Here is an 18654-nt window from a genome sequence, read left to right as displayed (position 1 = left end):
GATTAGATTGATCTATCTTTAAAAACTGCTCTTTGATAAAAGATTATATTTATTTAAAATCTAATTTTGTTCATTATTAATTTTAATTTATAATATATAATAAAATTTAAAATTAAATTAAATTTAAAAATTCAAAATGAGGACCTATATCTCACTCCGCTCTTTCTAATATTTCTAGGTTTTTTTTGTGTCATTTTTCTCATCATCATTTTTGTCAAATTTGTTTGGTTTCTCACTGTATACGTTGTAACGATGAGTCTACAAGGTACCGATTTAGAAGGGATCGATTCTTTGATTATAAGTTAACTTTACTGTGGCGCCCCAAACCTCGCCACGTAATCATACAACATGTGACGTCATATGCATAAAAATTTTCTTTTCAACGACGTAATAATATAATGCATATACGACAAAATAGTGAAATCATCACACTATCTACATCAGTGCAGCAGAAACAGTATAATAAATACATGCACACAACTCAAATAAGACAATAAACTATATTGTCTCTATCTACTATCAACTACAGGAATGTTTGACTAGACACACCTAGTCCTTCACTCTATCATGTCTCACGGCATAATCCTGTAACATGTCAACAGTTATATTAACAACAACATAAGATATAACTGAAATGATAACAGAAATACCCCTTTTGTCGTTTCTGGACAATCAGCCATCAACAACCTCAACAACATCACACTCCAGCAATAACATCGACGATACGTCGCACCCCAACTCCGACGACAGCAATATCGTCGAACGAACAACAACATCGACGATACGTCGCACCCCAACACCGGCGACAGCAATATCGTCGAACGAATAACATCAACGATACGTCGCACCCCAACTCCGGCGACAGCAATATCGTTGAACGAACAACATCAACGTGACGTCTCCCAACAACGACAACCAACAACATCGACAATAATAAACAACAACATATATACTATAAAATCACCCAATCCAGTGATTTATCATCGTTCAACATAATAGTATTCATCAATATTAAACAATAACAACATATGCTCGTACGTCAACACGTACCTGATAATCGAGTATATATAAAATCTGGCTATTTCTTTGATCCCGAGGCTTGTGATGTATCTAAATAATTCAACAACAATATCAGATCATTGTCACCGTATCAACACAATCATAACAGCCTCAATATATAACATCAAATAGCCCAACAACAATTAATTCAACAAAATATAAAACTCGATTATAAATTCGTATTGTTCAACAATTTAATATTTCTGGTGTATTTAATTCACTATACTACTATCAAATACATCCTAATTAATTAACTTCAAATAATATGCTATTTTACAACATCCGTCAAATTGCTAAAACTTTATATCAACGTGTAGCCTATACTTCATAGACTCCGAATATACAATCAGAATTAATAACAACTAACAAACAACTCTTCAATCTCAATTCAACGATTAAAATCCTTAACTATAATAAATTAGGAATAATTCGGAATAACACCACTATAATCTTATCTACTTCGTTAAAATCATACACTATTCAACAATCTTCAATTTCAGTATGATTTAACAATTTATCAGATTTATTCCAGAAATCGACGAATTTCAAACATCACCAAAACTACAAATTTATACCTCAAATCGAAGATCTCGTGTCAACGATCCCAGAACTGAAGTCGGTTCGTCGATTGGATAAACCGATAAGTCGCACAGATCGAAAAAAAATCAAAATGTTATTTCCTCCCTCTTCTCTCGATTTTCTCTCTGTCAAATGTCTTCTGGCCAAATGAATGAAACGTACGTTCGTGAGTTTCAAATTTATCCACTTTTTGTTTTTTTTTTTAATTTTAATATTATATTATATTATATTAATAAAATAATATAATATAATATAATATATAATATTTAACATTTTAATACCGGTACAATCCCTTTGAATCAGTCAAACGATCAAATTTTTCGAAATTCAAAACATGGAACTTCTATATCTTTAAGTGTTCTACGTTATATCCAAATTTCAAATCATTTGGACTTCATATGACCAACATATGTCATATTTCCCTCTTTAAAATTAATTAATTAATTATTTAGTAATCTCACATTACTAAATCAACAACTTGTAATATTTACTTCAGGCATTACATTTCTACCCCCTTAAATGAATTTCGACCCCGAAATTAATCAACAACATGCACAAATAAAGATATGTCATACCATCAGAATAAGTAGGGGTAGAGCTCCCTCATATGCCGCTCTGTCTCCCAAGTGGCCTCTTCGACACCTCTATGTTCCCACTGAACCTTCACCATCGGTATAAGCTTACTACGAAGTTTTCATTCAGATCGATCCAAAATACAAACTTGTCTCTCAACATAAGACACATCAGGATCTAACTGAACATCAGAAATATCCAACACATGTGAAGGATCCGGCTCATACTTCCGCAACATCACACATGAAACACATCATGAATACCAGATAAAGATGGAGGTAGAGCCAATCGGTAAGCCAAAGTGCATATCCGCTGCAATATCTCATACGGACCAACATACCTCGGTGCCAACTTTCCTTTCATACCAAATCGCATTGTGCCACGAAAAGGAGAAACTTTCAAAAATACTCGAGCGCCCTGCTGAAATTCTAAGGATCTTCGTCTTTTATAGGCATATGCGGCCTGTCTATCTTGAGCTGCTTTCAATCGTTGCTGTATCAACTTTACTTTCTATTCCATCTCATGAATCATATAAGGACCGGTAACTGCAGCTCGATCAACATCATCCCAGTATAACGGAGATCTACAACGTCTCCCATACAATGCCTCAAATGGAGCCGTCTGAATACTACTCTGATAAATATTGTTATATGCAAACTCCACCAAATGAATAGATGACTGCCAAACAGATTTAAAATCCATAACATAAGCACGCAACATATCCTCCAGCGTCTGAATAGTACGCTCAGTCTGATCATCTGTCTGAGGATGATAAGCTGTACTCAATCTCAACTCTGTCCCCATCGCAGTCTGCAATCCTTCCCAATCGAGGATCTCTATCAGATATAATAGACACTGGAATCCCATGCAACCGTACAATCTCTCGTATATACAACTGTGCCATCGTCAAGTACGTACTGTTCATGCTATAGGGTATAAAATGTGCAACTTTCGTCAATCGATCAACAATCACCCAAATAGAATCAATAGTTCCAGTGCTTCTTGGCAATTGAGTCACAAAATCCATCGATATGTGCTCCCATTTTCATGTCGGTACTTCTAAACTCCTCAATTCACCTCCCGGCCTTCTCCTCACAGCTTTGATCTGTTGACAATTAAGACATCGACGTACAAAATCAATCACATCACGTTTCATTCCCTTCCACCAAAACTGAGAACGTAGATCCTTATACATCTTCTTGCCACCAGGGTGGATAGAATATCGACTACAATGTGCACGCCGCAACAGGCCTTGGCGTAATTCAGATATATCAGGAACTACCCATCTATCATTCATCCTCGAACTGCCATCATCAGCCACTCTGAAACGAGTATCTTGTTTCTGAGAAACTAACTCCTTCCATTGCTGAACTCTCTCGTCTGTCATCTGTGCATCACGAATAGAACCATATATATCAGGTTCAGCCAATAAGGTAGATACCTGGATAGGAGTCGTCGAGATATCAAAATCATATCCCAAGGAACAACAAGTACAGCATCATAGCTGATAAATGACTCACATCCTCTGCAGTACAACTCACTTTACGGCTCAATGCATCAGCTGTAAGATTGGCTCGACCAGGATGATATTCAATCTCACAATCATAATCCTTCAGCAAATCTAGCCATCGTCTCTGTCTCATATTCAACTCTGTCTGTGTAAACAGAAATCTCAAGCTCTTATGATCAGTATAAATCGTAAACAAGGTACCATACAAATAATGTCGACATATCTTCAAGACAAAGATAATGGCTTCCAACTCCAAGTCATGCACATGGTACCTTGTTTCGTGTGGTTTCAGCTGTCTCGAGGCATATGCCACAACATGTCGATCCTGCATCAAACACATCCCAAACCATGTAATGATGCATCAGTATAAACAACAAACCTCTCGTTTTCTGTAGGGATTGATAACACCAGTGCAGTCGTCAATCGGTGTTTCAACTCCTGAAAACTCCTCTCACATGCTTCAGACCACTGAAATCGCACACCTTTCTGCGTCAATTGTGTCAAAGGTCTAGCAATCTTTGAAAATCCCTCGATAAATCGACAATAATAACCAGCTATACCCAAGAAACTACGGATCTCTGGTACAGATGTAGGTGCAGACCACTGTAATACGGCTTCGACCTTCGTTGGATCAACAGAAATCCCATCTCTCGATATTACATGACCCAAGAAGACCACTCGATCCAACCAAAATTCACACTTACTGAGTTTGGCATACAACTGTCTATCTCACAGTACCTGTAATACTGAACGTAAATGCCCTGCATGCTCAGCCTCACTCCTGGAATATATCAATATATCATCAATGAACACAATAACAAACCGATCGAGATAAGGCTGAAACACCCTATTCATCAAACTCATGAACACAGCTGGAGCATCGTCAACCCAAACGGCATAACTAAAAACTCATAATGCCCATATCTGGTCCTGAATGTTGTCTTTTAAATATCCTCCTTTCTAACTCGTATCTGATGATATCCTGACCTCAAATCAATCTTCAAATATACCGAGGTTCCCTGTAACTGATCAAAAAAACCATCAATACGAGGGAGGGGATATTTATTCTTAATCGTTACCTTATTCAGCTGTCGATAGTTAATACAAAGCCGCATCGTTCCGTCTTTCTTTCTCACAAATAAGACCGGTGCACCCCAAGGCGATACACTAGGGCGAATGTATCCCTTGTCCAGCAAGTCCTGCAACTGGGCTTTCAACTCTCTCAACTCTGCGGGTGCCATTCTGTAAGGAGTACGAGAAATAGGGGAAGTACCTGGCATCAACTCAATCCCAAACTCCACCTCAAAGGCTGGTGGGAAGCCTGGAATCTCATCAGGAAATACATCGGCAAACTCAGCAACTATAGGTATCTCCTCTATTCCCACCTCCTACTTCTTCTGTGTCACATCTACAGCATAAATAAGATAACCCTCATGTCCATGCTCCAATAACCGAGACATCCGGATGGTTTCTCACTGTACACGTTGTAACGATGAGTCTACAAGGTACCGATTTAGAAGGGATCGATTCTTTGATTATAAGTTAACTTTACTGTGGCGCCCCAAACCTCGCCACGTAATCATACAACATGTGACGTCATATGCATAAAAATTTTCTTTTCAACGACGTAATAATATAATGCATATACGACAAAATAGTGCAATCATCACACTATCTACATCAGTGCAGCAGAAACAGTATAATAAATACATACACACAACTCAAATAAGACAATAAACTATACCGTCTCTATCTACTATCAACTACAGGAATGTTTGACTAGACACACCTAGTCCTTCACTCTATCATGTCTCACGGCATAATCCTGTAACATGTCCAACAGAAACAGCCCCCAAAGGGTGAGCATACACAACAATCATCATCGTAATACATAACAGTTATATTATCAACAACATAAGATATATAACTGAAATGATAACAGAAATACCCCCTTTGCCGTTTCTGGACAATCAGTCATCAACAACCTCAACAACATCACACTCCAGCAATAACATCGACGATACGTCGCACCCCAACTCCGACGACAGCAATATCGTCGAACGAACAACAACATCGACGATACGTCGCACCCCAACACCGGCGACAACAATATCGTCGAACGAATAACATCAACGATACGTCGCACCCCAACTCCGGCGACAGCAATATCGTTGAACGAACAACATCAACGTGACGTCTCCCAACAACGACAACCAACAACATCGACAATAATAAACAACAACATATATACTATAAAATCACCCAATCCGGTGATTTATCATCGTTCAACATAATAGTATTCATCAATATTAAACAATAACAACATATGCTCGTACGTCAACACGTACCTGATAATCGAGTATATATAAAATCTGGCTATTTCTTTGATCCCGAGGCTTGTGATGTATCTAAATAATTCAACAACAATATCAGATCATTGTCACCGTATCAACACAATCATAACAGCCTCAATATATAACATCAAATAGCCCAACAACAATCAATTCAACAAAATATAAAACTCGATTATAAATCCGTATTGTTCAACAATTTAATATTTCTGGTGTATTTAATTCACTATACTACTATCAAATACACCATAATTAATTAACTTCAAATAATAAGCTATTTTACAACATCCGTCAAATTGCGAAAACTTTATATCAACGTGTAGCCTATAATTCGTAGACTCCGAATATGCAATCAGAATTAATAACAAATAACAAACAACTCTTCAATCTCAATTCAACGATTAAAATCCCTAATTATAATAAATTAGGAATAATTCAGAATAACACCACTATAATCTTATCTACTTCGTTAAAATCATACATTATTCAACAATCTTCAATTTCAATATGATTTAACAATTTATCAGATTTATTCCAGAAATCGACGAATTTCAAACATCACCAAAACTACAAAATTTATACCTCAAATCGAAGATCTCGTGTCAACGATCCCAGAACTGAAGTCGGTTCGTCGATTGGATAAACCGATAAGTCGCACGATCGAAAAGAAAATCAAAATGTTATTTCCTCCCTCTTCTCTCGATTTCTCTCTGTCAAATGTCTTCTGGCCAAATGAATGAAACTCACGTTCGTGAGTTTCAAATTTATCCACTTTTTGTTTTTTTTTAATTTTAATATTATATTATATTATATTAATAATATAATATATAATATTTAACATTTTAACACCGGTACATCCTTTTGAACCAGTCAAACGATCAAATTTTTCAAAACTCAAAACATGGAACTTCTATATCTTTCTGTGTACGTTATATCCAAATTTCAAATCATGGACTGACCAACATATGTTATATTTCCCTCTTTAAAATTAATTAATTATTTAGTAATCTCACATTACTAAATCAACAACTTGTAATATTTACGTCAGGCATTACATTTACGACCCATGCTCAACGCACTCTTACATGACTAAAAATGAGACCCATCGACCCACACTCGACTCACGCTCACACGACTAAATATTGAGACTCGACTCATCGAGAAACATTAAACATTCAACTCATTATTAAACAAAGTTCGAGTGAACAAGGGTCGACTAAACATTATGCTCGATTGGTCGAGTGAGTGGCTTTGCATTACATTCTTGACATTAGGATCGAATAAACGATACATTCTTAACATTAGGCTCGACTAAACGACTTAATATTTGGTAGAATTTTTGATGCTATTATAACATTATCGTTTTTATGGATATCTTTTAACAACTTACTTAAAATATAATATATATCTGAAGAATCATTTGCTGAGCATCTTTCGGATGTTTCAAATAAAATATTCTCCAATGAGCTGCAATAGCTCGTGTTCTAAAAATATTAACACTAATGAATTAAATCGAGTTTGGTTAAAAACCAAGCGGAAGAAACTCGAAGTAATCATTCGTGAAGAAAAATGTTATATTAGAAAATGTTTTAACTTATGTAAATTGAATAACTGAAAAATGGTAGATTAGTTTTTGCATTCATCAGTTCAGTTATGGTGACAACTGAACTTACGGATATTCTAACTAATCCAAATAGTTCGAAAACAATAGTTAATCAGTTAAATACACAAGATATGTTTATGGATGTTCAGAGACTTCAACTGCTCCTACGTCACCCCTTCTACCGCATCAGGTAGGATCCACTATAAGACTTTGATTGATACAAAACTTGTACAAACTCACTCAGCTAGGACTTACACTACTGCCTAAACTGAACTCCTAGCTACGACTGAAGGCAGCACCTTCTAGCCAACACTTCTTTAACGTCTATGTGTCAAAGACTGCATACACAAGTTTAATGTCTTTATGCAATACTGTATTTGAGTGGTTGAGAGAATTTGTGTGTAAGAACTGAACAAGGATATTCTTACACACTGAGGGAAAATGTCTTCTAAACTAAGCAGATAACACATTAAAGTCTCCCTTTGGGTTGAATGCTTCTGAAAGCAGATGTGCAATGTGCGTGCCCTTTCTTTTCTCTCTTGAAGAAGCTTTTTGTATTGAATCTCGTTCTTTTTCTTTTGCTTCTTCTTGTGGTATGTCTTTTTGAGTCTTCACTGATATTCTCTTTATATAGGCGGGAAAACTGAACGTACATTGAGAATCATTTATTGTATACGTTGCATCTTGAATTCGTTTCTTGGACTTTATGTTTCAACTTTTCGATTGCCCTTCTGAAACGTTTTGTCTTCAATGCTCTGAAATAACGTCCATTATTATCCTTGGACTGGACAATGACTTTGTACCTTCAGGTACAGCTGGACTCCATTGAAAGAGTTTGTCTTCATCCATAACTGAAATATTCTGACTAATGCTTCGAACTGGTCAGCTGAACTGATCTTCAGTTGGGCTAGTCAACTCAGTTGACTCGTCAGTGGAACTGATTTCACTCTTATTCAGATGGAGTGATCAGCTGGGTTTCTTCATCAGTTGAACACTCCTTCGGCTGGCCAGGCTTCTGAGGTTCTCCTGCTGAACCACATATCAGCTGGACAATCAGCTGGACTGCTAAATTGACGTAACAGTTAGACTGATTCAGTTTGTACGATTAGTTGGGTCTTCAGTTTGCGATGTAAACAGCTCGTGAGTGATCCTATATGCTGCACACTAAGGTAGATTATTAGTAACATAATTAAAAATTTTTGTTATCATTAAAATCAGGATTACGAATTTGAAAAGTTCCAACAATATCTCATATTAAAATGTTTACATAATTATAAATTATTTATATAATTGAGATATATTCTAATTATATTTCATGTTATCATCATAATATATCAATGATATATTATAACATTATCAATTTTTATGTTAAACTCAATCAGTATCTTTTGATTATAACTTTTTATTTTTTAATTATCTCATATTAAAATGTTTAACATAAATATAAGTTATTTATGTGTTAACATGTTTAACAATTATACTCAACCTCGACTGAAATTATTCGCTCGAACTAAATTTGGCTCAAACTCGACCCAAATCCCAACCCTAAACCTCAAACCCAAACTCCACCCACTCGACCCATTCCATCACCCATTCCATCCAAAATGTACTCACTCGACTCAAACACTAAAACTCAACACAAACACATTACAATCTCTATCGAGAAAAACACAAAACTCACTCCACCTAAACTCCACCCACTCGACCCACTCTACCACAAACACATTTACAATAACTTACTCCACCCAAACTCAACCTACTCCACCACAAACACATTACAATAACTCACTACATCCAAACTCTACCACAAACACATTACAATAATTCTTTCCACCCAAACGCCACTCAAACTCCACCCACTCCATCCACTCTACCACAAACATATTACAATCTCTGTCAAGAAAAACACGAAACTCAAGACATTAATAAAATTGATTGTCTTTAAACTCAAACAAATTACATATCATTCGACCGGATCTTCTATCAAATTCTCCAATAGAAAGAAATATGTTTTGTTTTTTTCTTCCACGTATTCTTTTGATCACATGGGGCAATACTGTAACGCCCTAAAAATTTAAAGGTTCACGCGAACCACATGCATGCGATTATTAAATTCCCTTGTATTTTAATTAAATGATTAATTGCATTAATTAATTATGTTGTGCATATTGTCATGTTTAAAATATATTTTTCTACATTGTTGCATAAAAATGTATTTTTAAAGGAATATTCAAGTTGCGATAGAAGAACGGAGACCGATGGCTGAAAAACGTAGAATGTTTTTATTAAATAATTTTTTTAATTATTTAAAGTAGGGGTGATGCTTTTTCTTATTTTTGAAAATAAGGATTTTTTGAGGTGATTTTATACCCCGGGACGTAAATTTTATCGGTGTTGGTTTTTCAACAAAAATACAAACTTTTTGATAACCCGGCTATTAAATTCACAAACTTATTTTACCAAAACTATTTTAATATTTTAATTAAAGTCTAATTAAGCTTTAATAAGCCTATTTACCTACCTAATGGACCTAAAGCCTTGCTTAGAAAATTGATTAGTATATATAATATATTAATCACCCTAAAACCCTACTCTACCCACGCCCCGCTCCCCTTTTCAAAGCAAACTCTCTCCCCAGATCACACAGCACACACGACAACACACACATCATATTCAAGGAAATTTTCGAAGGGTTCAAGGTAGAATCAAGCCAAGGTTTTGCTCCGTTCTTCGTCGTCAATGTTTAATCGTGCGTTTAAAACGCAAAGGCATATCATACATCTTCTTTTCTCATCTATCACATCATAATATCATTTTAAAAGTTGTGTGCATGAAAATCATGAAGTTGCTTTATTTATTTTCGGATTTATTGTACATACATGTGTTAAAGTCATGAATTTTGTTGCAAAACTTGTTCTTCACGTGTCAAGGGCTGCCATGATGTTAGGGATTGAACAAAGGATGTTTTTGCATGATTTTAAGAGTCCTAGGAATGCACCTAACTCAATGCAAATCACATAAGAATTAAGCAAATAAAAGCTGGAAACACTTTGTTGTCAAGGATGATGAGGGGCTCGACTTTTTGAGTGGAGTGGCTGGACTAGGGTTCTGTTGGGGCCAGGACGTGGCTATGGTCCGTGAGGGGTCAGGGGAAGAGTCCTAGCCATGCCCTAGCCATGCTAGGACTTGATAACCAGGGGCTGGGATGAGTCCTTGCCAACAAGGACTCCACCCGAGAGCAAGTTAGGGACAACGCAGGTTGTGCTAGTGCATGGAAGAGAGGTGCTCGGCCAGGGGCTTTGGGCTGGGCTAGGTTAGGTCCTTAGGGTCCTAAGAAGGTGCACAAGGGGCTGGTTCAAGGTCTGGGGCGGTTGGAAAGGTCCTAGCAACAGAAAAGTAGAGTCCTACCATGCAAGGGATTCTCGGCCAAGATGCATGCATCTGGTGCAGAGCTTTGTGCACGAGATCAAGGGGCTGAGTTGGTTTGGGTCGAGTCTAGGTGTTGTCTAGGGATGGTCAGGGTTAGGTGGGTTCGGTGGTTAAGGGTTAGGAGAAGTCCTAGACTATTTAGGAGTCCTTGTGTTCAAGGGAACTCACACACACCCACACGTGCAGTACATTGTCGAGTTTCAGGAAGGTTTTTGAGCGGGCCAGGGCTGGTTTTTGGGCTGGGCTTAGTCAGTAAGGTCCCTAGGTGGGTTGGCTAGGTTTTGGCTCAAGGTGGCTTGGACGTGGCTCGAGTAAATTGGGAGATGGCTCGGTAGGTTCGTTAGTGTGTCAAAAATGAGATTTAAGAACTAAAAATTGAATCCATGGGTTCATGGGTGTGGCTCATGACTTGGAAGGGTATAATAAATAATAAAAATGCTATGTTTAAACTTTGGGATCAAAATAACGAGTTTTGGATTTATCTGAGATTTAATCGCCGCACGAAACGTTAATTAACGAATTAATTAAAACACCCTAGTTTAAGCTTTATAAAATTATGAAAAATTACATTTAAACTCAAATAATTATTAAAAGTCTAAGTTCGTAATTTGGGAATTTTATATTAAGGTTTGGTTTAATTCGGGATTAAAACGCAGTAATACGTCTTATTTAAAGATTAATTTAAAAGTCCTCGATTTAAGCTAAATAAAAATATGAGAAAATTCATGTAAGCTTAAATAATTATTTGGGACATGTTAGGGTCAATTAATTCAAGAAAAAGGTCAAAACGTAAAATGTCATGTCCAGGGGTAAAACGTCTTTTTACACTGAAAATTAGTAAACGTCATGGCAGTGCTATAAATGCTGTTTTTATGATATTATGATTATTTTTAAATGTTTATGAAATGTTATATGATTAAATTATGATTTTTAATGTCTATTGGTTTGTATGATTTAAGGAAAACATTTAAAAGACATGTTGCATGCTTGGTTTCAAAAAGCAAAATGTATATGTTATGCATGATTTTTTAAAGTGATGAGAATACGAAGCATTGAAGGAAGTGAATTAATTGTGACTATTACGATGTTATTTTGGAGATATCGTGAGGGTTATGGTCCCAGTGGGAGCCCGACGATCGTATTTCCATTGAGGATATGAGGTTTGAGGTAAGAATGAGAATATCGTGAGGGGAGAAGGCCCCAGAGGGAGCCCATTTATGGGAAAAGACCCCAGAGGGAGCCCCGACGATCGTATTTTCATTCGATGAGGATAGGCCAAGGCTCAGTTGATGGGTGAGAGTGTCACTGATGTCCCCGCCGCCCAGTACTGTGGTTACATGTAGATGGATCCATCGACTTTTTGAGGTTTGAGGAAAGTCACAATTAACGATCTGAATTCAATAAAGGAAAAAGAAAAATATTTATGATCATGTTAAAAGGTTTTATGTCATTTCATGTTGAGGAAAAAGAAAGGAAAATGTTAAGGTTTATGTTTGCATGTCATGAAAAAGTTATTTTCACGTAAAAGTATTTTCACTGTTGCATGCGATTTTATACATATTATTTGTTATAAAGATTATGGTGTGTTGAGTCTTTAGACTCACTAGGTGTGATGGATGCATGTGAGTTTGAGGGAGGTCTTGATGGATGAACTGACTGGACTGAAGGTGCACACAACCCGAGGACCAACGCTTCTACTTTTCCGCATTTATGATTCATAATTTACGTTAAATATCTTAAGACTATTTATTCATGTTTTTGAGAGATTTTGAGAGGTTTAGTATAGGCTATACTTTTCAAATTTATTGCTTTTAAGGTTTGGTAATCGTTTGACGATTTCATTTTTATAACTATTTCACTTGACTTTTAAAATGCTAGTTGGTTGATGTTTTATTTTAATGGGTAAAATATTTTATAAAAATATTTTAATGGATGTTGAGGGTTTGGCCTAGTGGTTAGGTTTTTTAGAAAAAATAAAAAATTTCTAGTACTTTTAAACCAATAAAAAGGGGAGACGTTTCAAATACTAACATATGCAACATGCCCGACCCATGGGCTCGACCCACTCGACCCTTCTTGACCCATTAAACCCACTGCTCGACCCACTCAACCCACTGCTCGACCCACTCACACTTCTACCCAGTAAAAAAATCACAATCTCGAAAAAAACTTATTTCTGTAAAATTGTTACAATATTACCACTACACAAATTTTATAGTACTTACTTCTCTTACAAATCTTCAAATAATATTTGATTATATTTTGTTTTGTATCCTTTGAGGGATCACAAAAATAGCGAGAACGGAAAGAAAAATAGCTAGCATGAAAAGAGAGAAACAATTGAACTGAACGTGCGGACGGGAGCAATTAAAAAATATTTATTTAAAATTCAAAAATTAAACCTAAATAATTAATTAAGCTAATTAATGATCTCACATACCTAACAAAGTCAACCCCCTTTTCTCGATTTAAAAAAGAAAATCAAACTCCCTTCTATTTAATTAAATTTAAATGAATCATATATTTTTTATTGACCCGAGAAAAAAGAGAGGAGACAATAAAATATGTATATGGTTTGTAGTTTGGTGAGAGGGTATTGTGCTTTTTCATAACTCAAGGATTTTTAGACGGTTTTGAATGATTCTTATTTTTTAAAATAAAACAAAAATTTGGTGGAATCAAACACAAGAACACATTTTTTCCAAGAATCATTCATATCACCAAGCCAATTGATCAATTTTTAATTTAACACAATATATATATACACACACACACACACACACACAATGTTAGGATCAATTAGGGGGTAAATCATTGAGCTACAATAGCTCGGTTCTTGAAATATTGAACATCGATGAATTAAATCAAGTTTGGTTTTCAAATCAAGCGGAAGACACTCGCAATAATCCTTCATAGAAACCAATTAAATATTTTGTAAAACATTTAAAAATGATAAGTAAATGAAATAAAGAAATAGACATGAATAATGCTCTTACGTCACCCCTTCTTCCCCTTGGGAAGGATCTACTAGAAGACTTTGATTTATACAACACCTTGTACAAACTCATTCCAGAAGGGCAGGACCCAACTAGAACTCGTAGCACTCAAGATTGCAGGCAACACCTCACAATCAGCATATTGTTTAATGTATCATATGCAAAGACTACAAACACATTGTTTTACGTCTTTTTGTGAAGACTCACTAAACTAATATTTGAAGTTCAACTCTCTTGTATATGTGTGAGTGATTGTGTGTGAGGAATTTATCCTTCACAGTGTACATCTCAAATATATCCTCACACAATGGCTTGTGCTCTCAACTAGCTGATTTCTTCATGCTAACTGTCCATGTTTTGAATCATCTTCAAAAGCTCTTGTTTGATCTTCAATATGTTGTATTTATAGTATTCAATAATGATATATACGTCAGATACAAGAATATGACCGTTTGGAAAATTTCTGTACTGTCTCTGAAATTGCAACAGTCAAATTCGCCTTGCTGGACATTTTTCCGAGTGGTCAACTGGTTCAGTTCAACTGGTCTGGTTCAATTTCAGCTGGTTTAGTTCAACTAGTCTGATTCAGTTCAACTGGTCTGGTTCAGTTCAACTGGTTCAGTTTCAGTTGGTCAGCCGTTGGTTCCGTTCAGTTGGTCAGCAGTTGGTTCAGTTCAGTTGGTCAGCTACTGGTTCGGTTCAATTCAGTTCAGTCAGTCAGCTGCTGGTTCAGTTCATTTCAGTTGGTCAGCAGCAGCTGGTTCAGTTCAGTTCAGATGGTGTGCTGAAATCAGCCTTGTACAGAACCAGTAGTTTCATCATCATTTATCAGCATCTTAAGTTTCGATTCAGACTTTGACTTTTGAAGATGATTTGTAGATCATCGTCTTATCTTTCCAACACATACTGAATCGCTTTATTCCAATAACCGAGCTGAGAGATATGACCAAAATACCGCAACTTATCATATCCAACTGATTGCTGTTTTCGTGCAATCAGTTTGGTAATTCAGCGATCAGTTAGACCTTGATAACATCCGAATTTTCCCAACTGACGTGAAATATGACTTATTCTAAATTGAGTTTTCTAATCACTGAAGTTAGTGGATTGTCATTTGAATCATCCAGTTGAGAGATATCATCAAAATACCGAAACTTGCCAAAAATTCAGTTTGTGCATAATTAAGTTCCAGTTTGCTTCTTGTGTTAATAACTTCACACTTGAGTAAATATATTAGAAACACAATAACAAGTTTTGTTAACATCAAAACATGAAATAGTACAACATACAACATAAAAGAACTCTTGAGATCGAGTTTTTTATATTTGGGTCGAGTTTTTCATTTGGAATTGAATTTTCATCATTGGGCTGAGTTTTTCGGTGGAATTCTGAAATGGATCGAGTTGGGGTGAAGCTTCATGTGAAATTTTTAGATGTATCGAATTTGGTGAAACTTTGAAATGGATCGAGTTTGAGTTGAGTTTTAGGTGGAGTTTTGGATATTTTTTTCGAGTATAAGATTTGGGTAGAGTTATCGAGGTCGAGTTTGGGATGGATTTTACGTTTTGAGAATTGGGGTTTGGCTGGAGTATGCAGGTTTGAGAAAATAATCGATTAGTTCATTTCTTATCTTTGAAGTGTGCATATATATAATTGAAAAGTTTCAACGATCAGATTTGCTTTTCAACTATCATCTATACTTGTTCCAGATAAAATGTTCTTGTTAATATCATCATCGTACATTGTAATAAATGTCATTTAATGTCCTTTGCTTTTTCCGTCTTCATGTCTAGTAGCCTTTGAAAAGATGATTGACTTAGGACATATTTGGAAACATTTTGTCATTCGGAGTTGGTAGGATACAGTGTCATCATACTTTATCATAAGTGGCTTGACTTCTCGTATCCTATGAATTTACTCAAATCTGACTGCTTGCAGTACGGTTGGAGTTAAACAGTTTGAACACGTGTACTGCATATAGAACTTTGATCCGGTCAAATTAATTGATGATCTCTTGCAGCTAGAGTTCAGAAATTATGTGGCTTGAATTCTTTGCGTGAACGACTTGAACTCTTGATGTTATGTCTGAACGGATTGAAAAAATCTAGCAGTCCGAAAACCTGAATTTACAATTAAAGAGCGGCTAGATCCTGAAACAACTCGATGTTGTTTATTTGTCAATCACTAAAAGTTAGGGTATTAGAAGTATTCTAACAGTTTCACTTTTTTGGTGATGAAAAACCAAGTTGCGAAGTTAATAAAAAAAGTTACATGAAAACAATTTAAATGAGATAGAATGAAAAATTATGAATTTTATCGAGTAAATGAAATTTCATTGTTACATGTTCATAAAAAATCCTACTACACCTAAAAAGAAAAAAAAATCATATCATCTAAAACCTAAACTCGAACCACTGCCACCACTGCCGCTTGTTTTTTTCTTTTTTTTTCCTTTTTAGCTTATTTCTCAAACATGTGTCGATCCTCAACCAGTTTGGCTTTTGCTCTTCTCATTTGTTCGTCTAATCTTTTCTACTCTTATTTTTTTGTCATTTCCACACTGCATGAATTCCTGAACTTTCTACAACTGGCTGTTAATGGGGGACTGGAGGATATCAAACCGTGCACCCATATGATGGTTTAATCGAGTAATTTTCCCTAAAAGCTCAATATTTGGTAAGATTGTAATAATTCGTATTTTTGTCATCAACATTTTCATTTTCCTGCATTCGACATGCTTAATTGATATACTTTTGTGTTATTTAGTTGTATGAGGAAATTTTATGGTCTTGGAGCAAATTTGGGCTAAAAATGTGATTTTTATCTACATTTGAAGTTGGTAAGATGAAGCTTTGAAAACAGAACCAAAACAGAAGAAGTCTTGGAACAAGATGTCCATGCCTTTTAACTGCTTTACGACTGCCTTGTGAGTGCAAAGAGAAGCTCAAAATGTGACTTCTCTCTACTCTACCCCAACTTCAGGTGAAAAAGAGAAGAGAAAGAGGCAAAATAATTTTTTCATTCTTTTCTCCACAACTCTAGGCTAAGTTTTTACTTCTGATTCAAGGAATATTTATACTAATTTTCTATCGGTATCCATGAATTCAGCGATTAGTGATTGTCATGAATGATTGGTTCTTGAGTAGCGATAGATTATGTATGTTGTGCTATCATAACTTATTTGATCTAAATAAGTCGACAAAACTAGATTAATCAATTGCATCTACCATGATTGTTAGATTTTTAGAATTAACTATTTTCACAAAGATAAAAGCTATATTTAACTAATATGGAACACTATCTTACCCAGTTGATTACTAATAAGTTATGACTGGATATTGTATTTGATCAATTAATTAGGAGAACACAAGGATTTTAACGGATGTCCCTATGAATTCTAAGGTTAATTTCTAAGAAGTGCAAGAATAAATATTTTTTATCCAATGACCAGTTACACAATGGAATAGTGAAACCCCTTTGAATCAGCACTCTATAAGATTGAATTTCCCCTTTCATTATACTCATTTTAGTTGTTTGATTCTCGTTTAGATTTATTATTTGTTCTTGCTTGCTAATTTTAGTTTTAGTATTCTATTTAATTCTCATAAAAAACATCTCCTTTGTTTTTTTCCTCGAAAGAAATAAATATCATGTTCCATATGGCTTCGACCCCACTCACCATTACAATCATTTTGTTATAAAGTAGAAATTTAAGTTTGATGACTCGAGGACAACACATCAAAATTCATTGCAACGACTTGTTTCTTTGTAACAGTTTGTTTGCGGCCAGCTTGAAGTTTGTCTCGATTGAACTGAGCTCACGCAGAACTTGTTTCTTGAAGCCATCAAAGGCTATGGTATGAGCAAAGTGTTCCTTCATTTGGGAATATATTTGTTGGAACATGACTTGAGGAGTAGTAGTATCATCAAACTTAGAGAAGACATCCAGGTTGAGTTGAGTAGAGGAAAATTCTTTATTAAGAGATTCAAGGGAGAGGGGAACAGTCGGAACTTTAGCGGTCAGATTTGTAATAATAGTATCAGTGGCCGGTGCTGATTCTAGTTGCGGTTTAACAAAAGTTTCCACAAATTCGGGTCCCGGTTGGACCTGAGCTATCTGATCTTTGAAATATTTTTGGATAATCATCTCCTTGCCATGAATTTTTTTTGGAGAAATGACCTAATCGTCTAACATGTGCTCATCGACATGAGTGGTTGGAGCAGAATCCAAATTCAGAGCTTCTTCAGTATAGACTCATTCCTTCTCTAAGATTGGGTCTTAAAGCATATGAGAATAGGAGTTCATATTTGACTTATCGAAGTCGAACTGAGAGAGTGATCTGATGAGTTCATCCACAGAGATTAGAGGAATGTTTAAGAGCTCTTCTGATTAGATTTGTGTGGGAGGAGAAAAAGAAGGAGCAAATGAAACAAATTTTGCCTAAATTTCTATGTTTGCGGCTTGAATCTTCTCTTTAGTCATTGTTTATTCATCAGCTTGAGCTTCAGAAACTCTGGTTGGAACCTCTTCAGAAATTTGCTTCTTACCAGCCT

At 35.7% G+C, this 18654-nt stretch overlaps 1 long non-coding RNA gene across 1 annotated transcript; it reads right to left on the bottom strand.

Moving 5' to 3' along the window:
- Positions 1–674: 674 nt before the first annotated feature.
- LOC142556654 (uncharacterized) lies at positions 675–6781 on the bottom strand. Its single transcript, XR_012822667.1, has 4 exons — positions 6655–6781; positions 5746–6129; positions 793–853; positions 675–702 (listed from the first exon to the last, which is right to left on the bottom strand). It is a non-coding gene; the product is annotated as an uncharacterized LOC142556654 (long non-coding RNA).
- Positions 6782–18654: the final 11873 nt, after the last annotated feature.

This window comes from Primulina tabacum, chromosome 9 (genome assembly GCF_025594145.1).
Source record: "Primulina tabacum isolate GXHZ01 chromosome 9, ASM2559414v2, whole genome shotgun sequence".
Classification (NCBI taxonomy): domain Eukaryota; kingdom Viridiplantae; phylum Streptophyta; class Magnoliopsida; order Lamiales; family Gesneriaceae; genus Primulina; species Primulina tabacum.
The sequence above is the reverse complement of the archived record's forward strand: the minus strand, read 5'-3'. Positions and strand labels throughout refer to the sequence as shown.